The 10,879-nt window shown below is 46.6% G+C and overlaps 1 long non-coding RNA gene across 1 annotated transcript; it reads right to left on the bottom strand.

Annotated features, from left to right (window-relative positions):
• Nucleotides 1-5,085: 5,085 nt before the first annotated feature.
• Nucleotides 5,086-10,879, bottom strand: LOC131505133 (uncharacterized). Its single transcript, XR_009258284.1, has 3 exons — nucleotides 10,453-10,879; nucleotides 9,974-10,179; nucleotides 5,086-5,672 (listed from the first exon to the last, which is right to left on the bottom strand). It is a non-coding gene; the product is annotated as an uncharacterized LOC131505133 (long non-coding RNA).

Genomic DNA, 10,879 nt, shown 5'->3' with positions numbered 1-10,879 from the left:
TGTTAAAAAAAAAATCCCTGTCTTTGTAAAAACCTCACTGGACACCTTAATTAACATTTCAGGACTTGCCCTCTCTTGCCCCTACACTTCCTGCCCCACTTCTTAGCCTGCTTTCTTTTCCCTTCTCAGCTCCTATCACCATTTATTATTTTCCTTGTTGATATGACGTACTGTCTGTTCCCTACTAAAATGTACCCTCAAGAGAGCAGGGATTTTTCCTTTCGTGTTTCACGGCGTATCCTGAGCACACGGAATAGTGCCTGACTTACTCAGTGAATATTTATTCACTTATTTTCAAAAATCAATTTCTTTTTAAGTCATCTCTACACCCAGTGTGGGACTTGAACTCACGACCCCGAGATCCAGAGTCGCGTGCTCTTCTAACCAAGCCGGCCGGGCGCCCTGATCAGTGAATATTTACTGAATGAATGAGAGTCTGGTCTAGCTTCCCTCTGTAGTCTGCCTTCTCCTCCTCCTCATCCTTCTTGCTTTCCTCAGCATCTGACGGTAAATTGCCGGGTCAGTTCTGGAGCTCTGTGATAAATTCCAAATTCTCGGCCCAAGGACTCTGAGTGACCCAGTTTGAGACAGGTTTCTAGCTCAAGACTCATCAGCTATGGCCCCTGGGGTGGAACCATATGTATAACACGCTTCTCTGTGGTAGGGGTCAGTTCCCAGAGGATCAGAGCTGGACAGATGGCCCCAAATGGCTCTGTGAATGTGAAGAAGCAAGCTAAAATTTATCTAGAAAGTGGTAGCTGCCATCTCAATTTTCTTAAACCCAAAACAAAACAAAACAAAACAAAACAAAAAAGCCCTTTGTATTTTTTTTTTTTTTTTTTTTTTGTATAACAAAAAAAGACAAGAGACAAGAGACAGGGCTTCCTCACAGAGACAGAAACAGAGAGAAGATGTCTGGCGGCTTTTCCCTTCTTCCTTCCACTCACTCAACAACCACTGGGCTTCCTTGCTTGGAGCTGTGCCGGTCCCTCGCGAGGTGAGCGAACAAGACAGAAGGGAGGCCTCCCTCCTGGAGCTTGCACTCCAGTCAGGGAGAAAAAAATGAATAATTAACTCATTAATTAGCAGCACGATTACCGATGCGAATTAATGACAAGACGACTTAATTATTTACAAGGACTCCAAAGGTAAAATACAGGGTATTATAAAGACGAAGGGCATGAGATGTCACCCAGCCTGGGGCCTCAGGGAAGGCTTTTCTGCTGGGACCTCAAAGGTAAGTAGGAGTTAGCTAGGCAAAGGGGAGAATATTCTAGCAAGAAGAAATGGGCCAAAGGCCCTGAGGCACATTCAGGTAAACAAGGGCAATCCAGCGAGGCTGGAGGGGTGTGAAGAGGGTGAGAGGAGGCAGAAGTGGTGGGCGGGGCCTCCAGGAGCAGTGGGGAGCATTACTTCGAAGGCCCCTAAACTGGGGAGCTGCTTCAAGTCACAGGCAGTTTAGGAAGGTCACCCTGGAGCCTGGGCTAAATGTGCTGACACGGAAAAACATTCAAGACAGATTCTTAAAGAAGAAAGGCAGTTGGCCAAGTGAAACACACAAAGCTATCCCAGCAGACAAAACACGCGTCTGAGTGAAAACATACAGTCGAAGGTCTGAAAGGCCACACCCCTCATCAAGAGCAGAATTTGCCTCCTCAGGGTGCCACCGACTTGGGACTTGTGACATTTAACATTGCTTTGGGCTCAGTTTTACTTGAATTTTTACAGCAAGAGTAAATGTCTGTATAATGTATTTACTTAAACAAAAAGATAGATGTCGTTTTCATGAAAGCAAATAAACAAATATGTTGGGTTTGTTTTTTGTTTTTTTCCTTCCAGAAGCAGACCCCAAGATGAAGCTTCTTGTGCAGGTGATTTATTAAGAAAGGACCCCCAAGGGGCACCTGGGTGGTTCAGTCGGTTAAGCAGCCGACTTCGGCTCAGGTCATGATCTCGCGGTCCATGAGTTCGAGCCCCGCGTCAGGCTCTGTGCTGACCGCTCAGAGCCTGGAGCCTGTTTCGGATTCTGTGTCTCCCTCTCTCTCTGACCCTCCCCCGTTCATGCTCTCTCTCTCTGTCTCAAAAATAAATAAACGTTAAAAAAAAAATTAAAAAAAAAAAAAAAAGAAAAAAGAAAGGACCCCCAAGAGAAAGAAACTGGTAAGGGAAACAGGACAGGGCCAGAGAAGAGGGCAAACAGGGATGTGATTTCAGACAAAATCCTGAAGGGGGCGGGGGTAACATCTGCTTGATCCCCCTGGGCATTGGGGGTTCTAGAGGGGAGGTCACGGTCTCTGCCGTTGTCCTGCCCTGAAGCATTGGAGTGGGGCTTTCCTTTCGGCTCTGATCCCTCACTGGCTAAAGCACACGGGGGTAGGGAATGGGGCCAGGCCAGGAACTTAAACTCTCCAGTTTTTCCAGCTCCCCCCAGGACAAAGTGGCTGCAGAAGCAGAGTCCAGGCTTCTGTAGACGGCTCCCCCTACCCCCGGGGTGGGGGTGGGGGGGTGAGCACTGGAAACTGAATCACCAGCATGCAAACAGAGGGGGTGCACATAGAAATGGTAAAAGGGATCCAAGGGAATCTGGGCTAAGCATAAGTGTCCACTAGGATATTAATTAAAAAAAATAAATTAATGGTGGGGGCGCCTGGGTGGCTCAGTAGGTTAAGCCTCCAACTTCGCCTCAGGTCACGATCTCATGGTTTTTGAGTTTGAGCCCCGCATTGGGCTCTCTGCTGTCAGCACAGAACCCGCTTCAGGTTCCGTGTCCCCCTCTCCCTCTGCCCCTCCCCCGCACACGCACCAGTTGGTACAAAAGAATGTACCCTGTCCCTAGCCATTTTTGCTTTGCCTCAGGAGAACTAGGTTACCAGAGATACTCTGTGCATATACAAGCATACATTTATATTTATACTTATATTTATATATTTTCTACTCTTTTTTTTATTTATATTGGGAGAGAGAGTGGGGGAGGGGCAGAGAGAGAGGGAGGGAGAGAATCTCAAGCAGGCTCTGCATTGTCAGCACGGAGCCCAACATGGGGCTCGGACTCAAAGCAGGAGATCATGACCTGAGCTGAAATCAAGAGTCGGGCGCTTAACTGACTGAGCCACCTAGGCGCCCCTCTATTTCCTACCCAGTTTAAAAAACAAAACAAACTAATATAACAATGTATGTTGACTAACTGGAATTAAAATAAAAACTTAAAAACAGGATTCTCTGTCTCCTCTCTCTGTCGCTTCCTTGCTGGTGCTTTCTCTCTCAAAATAAATAAACAGACATTTAAAATAAAATAAAAATGTAAGGGCATTTGGGTGGCTCAGCTGGTTAAGCATCCGACTCTAATTGGGTCATGATCCCATGGTTCATGGGTTTGAGCCCCACGTCGGGCTCTGTGCTGATAGCTCAGAGCCTGGAGTCTGCTTTGGATTCTGTGTCTCCCTCTCTCCCTGCCCCTTCCCCCACTCATTCCCTCTCTCTCTCTCTCAAAAATGATATTTATTCCAAAGCAGGCTCCAGGCTCTGAGCTGTAGCACAGAGCTGGACACAGGGCTCGAACTCACCAACCACGAGATCATGACCTGAGCCGAAGTCAGATGCTTAACTGACTGAGCCACCCAGGTGTCCCTTAAGACTTTAATGTAAGTAATCTCTACACCCAACATGGGCTTAAACCTACAACCCCAAGGTCAAGAGTCCCCTGCCAGCAAGCTGGCTGAGCCTGCCCGCTGCCCCTATGCAGTTAAAATTTTTAAATAGATATTAGCCAATAGCCCTCTACAGGCCTGGTCCTAAGTTACGCACCCACCAAAAATTATGAAAATCCTGACAATTTATTTAACAGATAAGGGCATCTTCTGTAGAAGTCTCTTACCTCTCTCTGGTGCTTCTGTCTTCCTGGGCATTGAAACAAAAAGCAGATTAGAGTTTATGCAAAGGAAAATAAAGAATTTTAGGTATAAGATGAAGCCACCGGAGCTGGGGAGATGCTGGGAAGTGTCTTACAGTTCTCCCCAATCATTTCACAACCCCTTTTTATTTGATCGAGCTTGAACGGAGCTAAGTTTCAGTTTCTTGCAAACAAATAGCCTTCACCAGGTCCATGCCAAAGACCTTGTGATCCCTGGATGGGACAGCTCTCTGACATTGACCTTCTTTGGACACGCCATCTAATCACAGTATCAATTCCAAGACAGAAAGAGAAGGGAGCTATTTGTAGCTCAGCACCCACCAGGCCCTCGACATCTCTTATGTAAATTGGTCCCTGGTGGCGGGCTTAGTCCCCACCTCCCACATCCATTCCACACCCAGATGATGTATCCAAGCTAATCATGATGATTCCATCCCTTAGACAGCGATGGCTCAAGATTGGTCAGGAGACCCAATTCTGCCCAATGGGACCTGGGCGGGCTCTGCCGGAGAGCTTCGGGGACATGTCTTCTCCTAAGAGACGGTCACAGAATGGTACGGACTCTCCTCTTTCCCTCAACACGGTGGTGCTTGGGTGTGAGCCCTCAGAACTGCAGCTCTTTCAACCGACCTGAGAATAAGAACCAACACTGAGATCGCCAAAGCAGAGAGATGGCCTGAATCCGCATCCTGCATGGCATTGTGGAGTCATCATCAGCCAGCCCAGAAGCTCTCCCTACGCCTACACCTTCTCTGATGTGAGATGATAAACATCCTTTTTGCTTAAGCCAGTTTGAGTTGGGATTCCTGTTCTGTGCTACAGAATGCATTGTGACCGATTCCTGCTGGTGCCATCAACTGCCCCTCGTTCCACGGTCTTCACAGGTACGTTGCTGAATTTGGATCAATGTGTGAAACGCATTTACTATGCTCTCCCTGGGCATACGTGCTGTTATGATGATGTCCGGCAGACAGATGGCTGAGAGGTGTAACGCCCCCAGCTGATGCCCCGGAGAGACTCTGTCTTGACTGTAACATGCAAGACCCTGGCCTTCTGAGTATGAAAGAACATGGTGAAGGCAGGAAACTGTTCTCAAACAGAGAAGGCCCTTGACCCACCCTGATACTTACAAGCATTTTGAGCACATCATGCGATGTCAAAATTCTGTGGCCATCTTGCACTGTGATTACTTCTTTTAATCCTTTCAAGGTTGCTACCCAGAATTTCAAGAATGAATCCCTACATTACAATGCTGGGAGCTAACAACGGAGGTTCAAAGAGCTCAGTGTCAGACCTTGGGCTTGAACTCAGACCTGTCTGCCTCCAAAATCTGGCCTCTTTTCAGCTGGAGGCGCAAATTCTCCGGTTCAACAACATAAAATAATGATAGAATGGTCAGAGTTTTCTAAAGTAGACTGGTTGTACTGGTCTGCCCAGAACTCCTTCCTTATTCTTTTGGGGGATAAAATCCTCCCTTATTTTCATTTTTATTTTTTATAAGGAACTGTTCTTTGTGGTTTGACCAGTACTAATTCTAGCCTACCTGTTCTTGGTGACAGGGGTGGGCATGACCATGTCCTGCCCAACAGGGTATCCTATTTGCCTCCTCTCAGTGACTGGATCAGAGAAAGAACAGATACTTTCTCTCTAACTGAGTCAAATAGAGTCCGCCTGAGATATTTTTTTCCCCAGAGCTTTTGGAGAAAATGATCTTTTTTCCTAAAATTGTAAGCGAAGTCTTGGACTGTTGGAGGCCATCACACTTCTCACCCAGAGCACCTGTGACACAAGAGAAATGGAAGACGTGATCTGAGATCCTGGATCCACGATACCTGAAGTCAATAGTGTTATATTTTGAGCTGCCTAATGTTTTTCTTCGGCTTCTTTGATCTAGGCTTCTGCCTCTTTTAAGAGAATCAGTCCTATCATACTTCACAGCCTCCCGTACTGACACATGTGCTCTTTGGATCTCTCACACCCATGCAGAACTCAGGGTCAATACTAAACTTGCTTGAGAACTTTAAGATCCCACTCATTTTACACGGTGTAAAGAGGTGAGTGGGATTCTGACCCCTCGAGGGTCCCTTTGGAGCACAAGATCACACACCAGACTATGAAAATAAAAGACCTTTGGTTTTCCTTTAGGGTAGAGCAAAAGGAACCGAGTGCCTAAGATCTAAGACTGGGGTGGATGTGGGGTGGGGTGGGGGGGGGGAGTTTACAATCAATGGCCTGTAGGGTTAGTTGCACAGGTTTTGGGGTTAGTGACTTGGTCTGGATCCTGTCTCTATCATGTAATCTCCGTGTGGTCCCGGGCAATTCACTTTCCCTGTCTAAGCCTCAGTTTTCCCAACTGCAAAATTGGCTAATAGTGGCAATCCTAAAATGTGTTCTGAGGATTAATAAAATAATACACATAATCCCAAATCAAACTATCTTTAATCATAAAAAAAGAATTTCTTGGCTCATACACCTGAAAAGTCCAGGAGGAACAGCTACAGGCATAGCTGGATCTAGTGGCTCAAATATTGTCATCAGAAACAATTTTGTAGCTCTGCTTTCTTTTGCTCTGGCTCCATTCCCAAACAAGCCATGCTAAATCGCTCTACTTTTTTTTTTCTTAATGTTTAATTTAATTTATTTATTTATGTATTTATTTTGAGAAAGCAGGAGCGGGAGAGGGGCAGAGAGAGAAGGGCAGTGGATCCGAAGCGGGCTCTGTGCTGACAGCACTGAGCCCAATGTGGGGCTTGAACTCACAAACCGTGAGATCGTGACCTGAGCTGAAGTTGGACGTTCAAAAGACTGAGTCACCCAGGTGCCCCTAAATCACGCTACTTTTCACCACAGCTATGACCCTAGTCCAAAACAGCACGGTTTCTAGCTTGATGATTGCAACAGCCTCCTAACTGGTCTCCCTTCTTCCCACACCCCTGCCTCTCACTCCAAGCCTCATCTCCACAGAATGATCTTTTAAAAATGCGAAGCCTATGACTCCTCTGCTCGAAACCTTCTACTAGCTTCTCCGAATAAGATCCAAACCCCTCTCCGTGGCCTGCCTGGCCCCTCAAACTCCACCCTCTGACTCCCTGAAGGTTCTTGCTCTTTCACTCCATTGCACTGGGCTTCTCGTTTTTCCTCGGGCTGGGGGTGTTCCTCTGCCAGGACCTCACCCCTACGCCGTGCTGCCTAACTTCATTGGTAATTCAACTCCCTTGATCTCATCTCTCCTAGGTCTCCACCCCCAGGATTCCAAGTCCAGTAGAAGGAAGAGAGCCTGCTTGCCCACCAGTGGGAACCCAAGTCCAGGGCTGGCTTTCATTGGTCAAAGGGCACATCCCTGAACCAATCACTGTGGCCAAGGGGCTGAGATTCTCCGATTGGTTAGGCTCAAGTCACATGCCCACCTGGAGCTCAAGGAAGTGTGGGCTGAGCGGACAAAGACAGTTCCCTGGAGAAAAATTGAGGTCCTGTTACTGGAAGGGTGAAATAATGCTGGGCAGCAAAAATAACACGTGTATTTTTCGGTTTGCTCAGAGCCTGACATGTAAGAAATGGGGGAAAAAAAGAAAGAAAAGAAAAAAAAAAAAACCGAGTTGGCACTGCCTGCAAGAACACCCAGGGGTCCCCTTCATCAACATTCATTCATTTAACAAAATTTTATTGATATCACTTAATTCCAGAGTCCAAAAGGACTCTGCTACTCTCTTGATTTAAAATGATAATGTAAGGGTGCCTGGGTGCCTCAGTCAGTTGGGGGTCTGACTCTTGATTTTGGCTCAGATCATGATCCCAGGGTCGTGGGATTGAGTCCCACGGTCGGGTCCCCACTGAGTATGGAGCCTGCTTAAGACTCTCTCTCTCCCTCTCCTCCTCTCCCCCGCTCATGCTCTCTCTCTCTCTCACTCTCTCTAAAATAAAAAGAAAATTAAAAATGGGGGGCCCCTGGGTGGCTCAGTCAGTTGAACATCCAACTTTGGTTCAGGTCATGATCTCACGGTTCATGGGTTTGAGCCCCACATGGGGCTCTGTGCTCTCAGTGCAGAGCCCGCTTCCAATCTTCTGTCCCCCTCTCTGTACCTCCCCCGCTCACGCTCTCTCTCTCTCTCTCTCTCCCAAAAATAAACATTAAACAAAAATTAAATGGCATAATGTAATTGGTGATACGTCTTTTCTAGAGCAGTGCCTGCCATTCATTCAACAATATTGATTGGGCTTTGACTTAGCATTGGAGAGGAGCTCAGCTCACAACTGTGAATACCATAGGTGACCCCTCTCCTCCTGGGGCTTGGACATTCTAGTAGAAAAGAGACAGTCAAAAAGAACAGTTTGAATGGAGACCAAAGCCACTCATAAGACTGATACCTTAGGGTGAAAAATCGAGTGAAGTGGGCCTCTTCTTTACTGAATAGCCTTTTGTACCTTTGGAATTGTATACTTTTATTAATAATTTAAAACAACATTGATTCATTATCTTTAGAAGTAATGCCATAGAGATACACTGCATCCATTAAGTGGGTAAAGTAAAAAGTCTGGCAATGCCAAATGACCCGGAGGATGTGGAACAACCGAACCTCTCGTGCACTAACAGTGAGAACGTAAAATGCTACAACCACTTTAGAGGACTATTTGGCAGTTCTTACAAGAGTAAATCTACAACTACCCTATGATCCAGCGATTTCACTTTTTTAAAAAAATTATTTTAATTTTTTTTTTTTTTTGAGAGACAGAGCGCAAGCAGGGGAGGGGCAGAGAGAGAAGGAGACACAGAATCCGAAGCAGGCTCCAGGCTCCTAGCTGTCAGCACAGAGCCTGATGTAGGGCTCAAACCCACGAACCGTAAGATCATGATTCGAGCTGAAGTCAGCTGCGTAACCAACTGAGCCACCCAGGTGCCCTTATTTTATTTTATTTTATATTTTATTTATTTTTATTTTTGAGAGAGAGAGAGAGAGACAGAGTGAGAGCAGGGGAGGGTCAGAGAGAGAGGGAGACACAGAATCTGAAGCAGGCTCCAGGCTCTGACCTGTCAGCACAGAGCTCGATGTGGGGCTCGAACTCACAAACTGTGAGATCATGATCTGAGCTGAAGTCAGATGCTTAACTGACTGAGCCACCCAGGTGCCCCTATTTTATTATTTTTTTAATGTTTATTTATTTTTGAGAGAGAGAGACAGAGAGGGAGACAGAGAATCTGACGCAGGGCTCGAACCCACCGACCACAAGATGGTGACCTGAGCCAAAGTAGGACGCTCAACCTACAGAGCCCCCCAGGGGTCCCCAGCAATTCCTTCCACTCTTTTATCCAAGATAAATAAAACCTTGTGTAAGAATATTGATAGGGGCACCTGGGTGGCTCAGTCGGTTGAGCCCCTGACTCTTGATTTCAGCTCAGGTCATGATCTCACAGTTTCATGAGTTCGAGCCTCCAGTTGGGTCTGTCCTGGCAGCGCAGAGCCTGCTTGGGATTTTCTCTCTTTTCCTCTCTCTCTGCCTCTCCCCTGCTCACACTGTCTCTGTCTCTCTCAAAATAAATAAGTAAACTTAAAAAAATAATAATATTGGGGTGCCTGGATGGCTCAATTGGTTGAGTGTCTGACTTTTGCTCAGGTCATGATCTTGCCATCTGTGGGTTCCAGCCCTGCCTCAGGCTCTGTGCTGACAGTTCAGAGCCTACATCCTGCTTTGGATTCTGTGTCTCTCTCTGCCCCTCCCCCACTCACACTCTGTCTCTCTCTCTCTCAAAATAATAAATACACATTTAAAAAATTAAAAAAAATAACATTGATAGTTGATATAACCCTATGCTGAAGACAATACAAATGTCCATCAACAGAAAAATGGTTAAACGAGTTATATTATAGTTATATAATGAACTACTACTCATCAGTTTCAATTTTTAAAAATTACTAATACAACAATATGGATGACTCTCAAAAAAAGAAGAAAAAGTGGTATGGGTGAATCTCGAGAAGATTATGCTGAGTGAAAGAAGCTAGACTCAAAAAAACATATTGTATGCTTTAATTTATATTGTTCTAGATAGAACAGGCAAAACTTAACCTGTTGTCAGAGAAGAGAGTCCAGTGGTTGCCTGGGGTGGGGTGTGTGGGATTCATTGGGTAGGAACTCTTAGAACTTTCTCTGGGGCTGGAGATGTTCTGTCTTGATAGAGATGTGGGTTACAGGGGTGTTTTCATTTCTGGAAACTCGTGGAACTGCACGTGTAAGTTCTGTCTGTGCATTTCATCGAACGTAAACGGTAACTCCTTAAAAAAAAAAGTATTTGAATAGGGAAGTTACCGTATACTAGGGAAATGTACGACAGGGTAACTCCTGGAGGGTATGGGGGTGTGGGCGAACTGGGGGTAGCGTAGAGATCAGGGAAGGTCTGCACCAGAAAGTGAGATTTCAAAGCCCCTAGGGGGACGTCAAATTGTCCCGATGAAGCAGGATAAGGGAGGGGCGACCTCAACACATAAATGTTAGCGTTTGATCTGTGGAGACCTTCCAAAAACAAGTATCTAACGTTCATTTTGTACCTGCCGCTTTATATCGGTGTTTTCGCACTTAATCTCATAGTGACCCTTCCACTGCAGCATTTTGGCTCCCACTTTACAAGTGAGGAAACTGAGATTCAGGGAGGGGGTCGTCGAAGGGCTTCCTGAAGACCAACAACCAGGACGCGGTGTCAGGGCTGCTTCCTCGGTGTCAGTTTCCCTGAAACATAACCTGAAACAGTAACCGCAGACGCTCCAGGTCGGGAGGATTGGAGCAAAGGAATGTCCTAGGGAACAAAAGAAGGGCTGGGCTGGCGCGCTCGCACCTCCCACCTCCCCAGGCGCCGGCTCCCAGGTCTCCAGAGAAAGCGGGGTGGGGGCGGGAGCGCGGAAGGCTGGCTCCACTCCGCTGAGTCAGCGGCTCCCGAGACCCAGGCGGGCGGCTCTGGAACAAAGGGAGTCCGCGTGG

The sequence above is a fragment of the Neofelis nebulosa genome, chromosome 2, assembly GCF_028018385.1.
Source record: "Neofelis nebulosa isolate mNeoNeb1 chromosome 2, mNeoNeb1.pri, whole genome shotgun sequence".
Classification (NCBI taxonomy): domain Eukaryota; kingdom Metazoa; phylum Chordata; class Mammalia; order Carnivora; family Felidae; genus Neofelis; species Neofelis nebulosa.
Note: the sequence above shows the minus strand (reverse complement) of the source record. Positions and strands in the feature narration are given on the sequence as shown.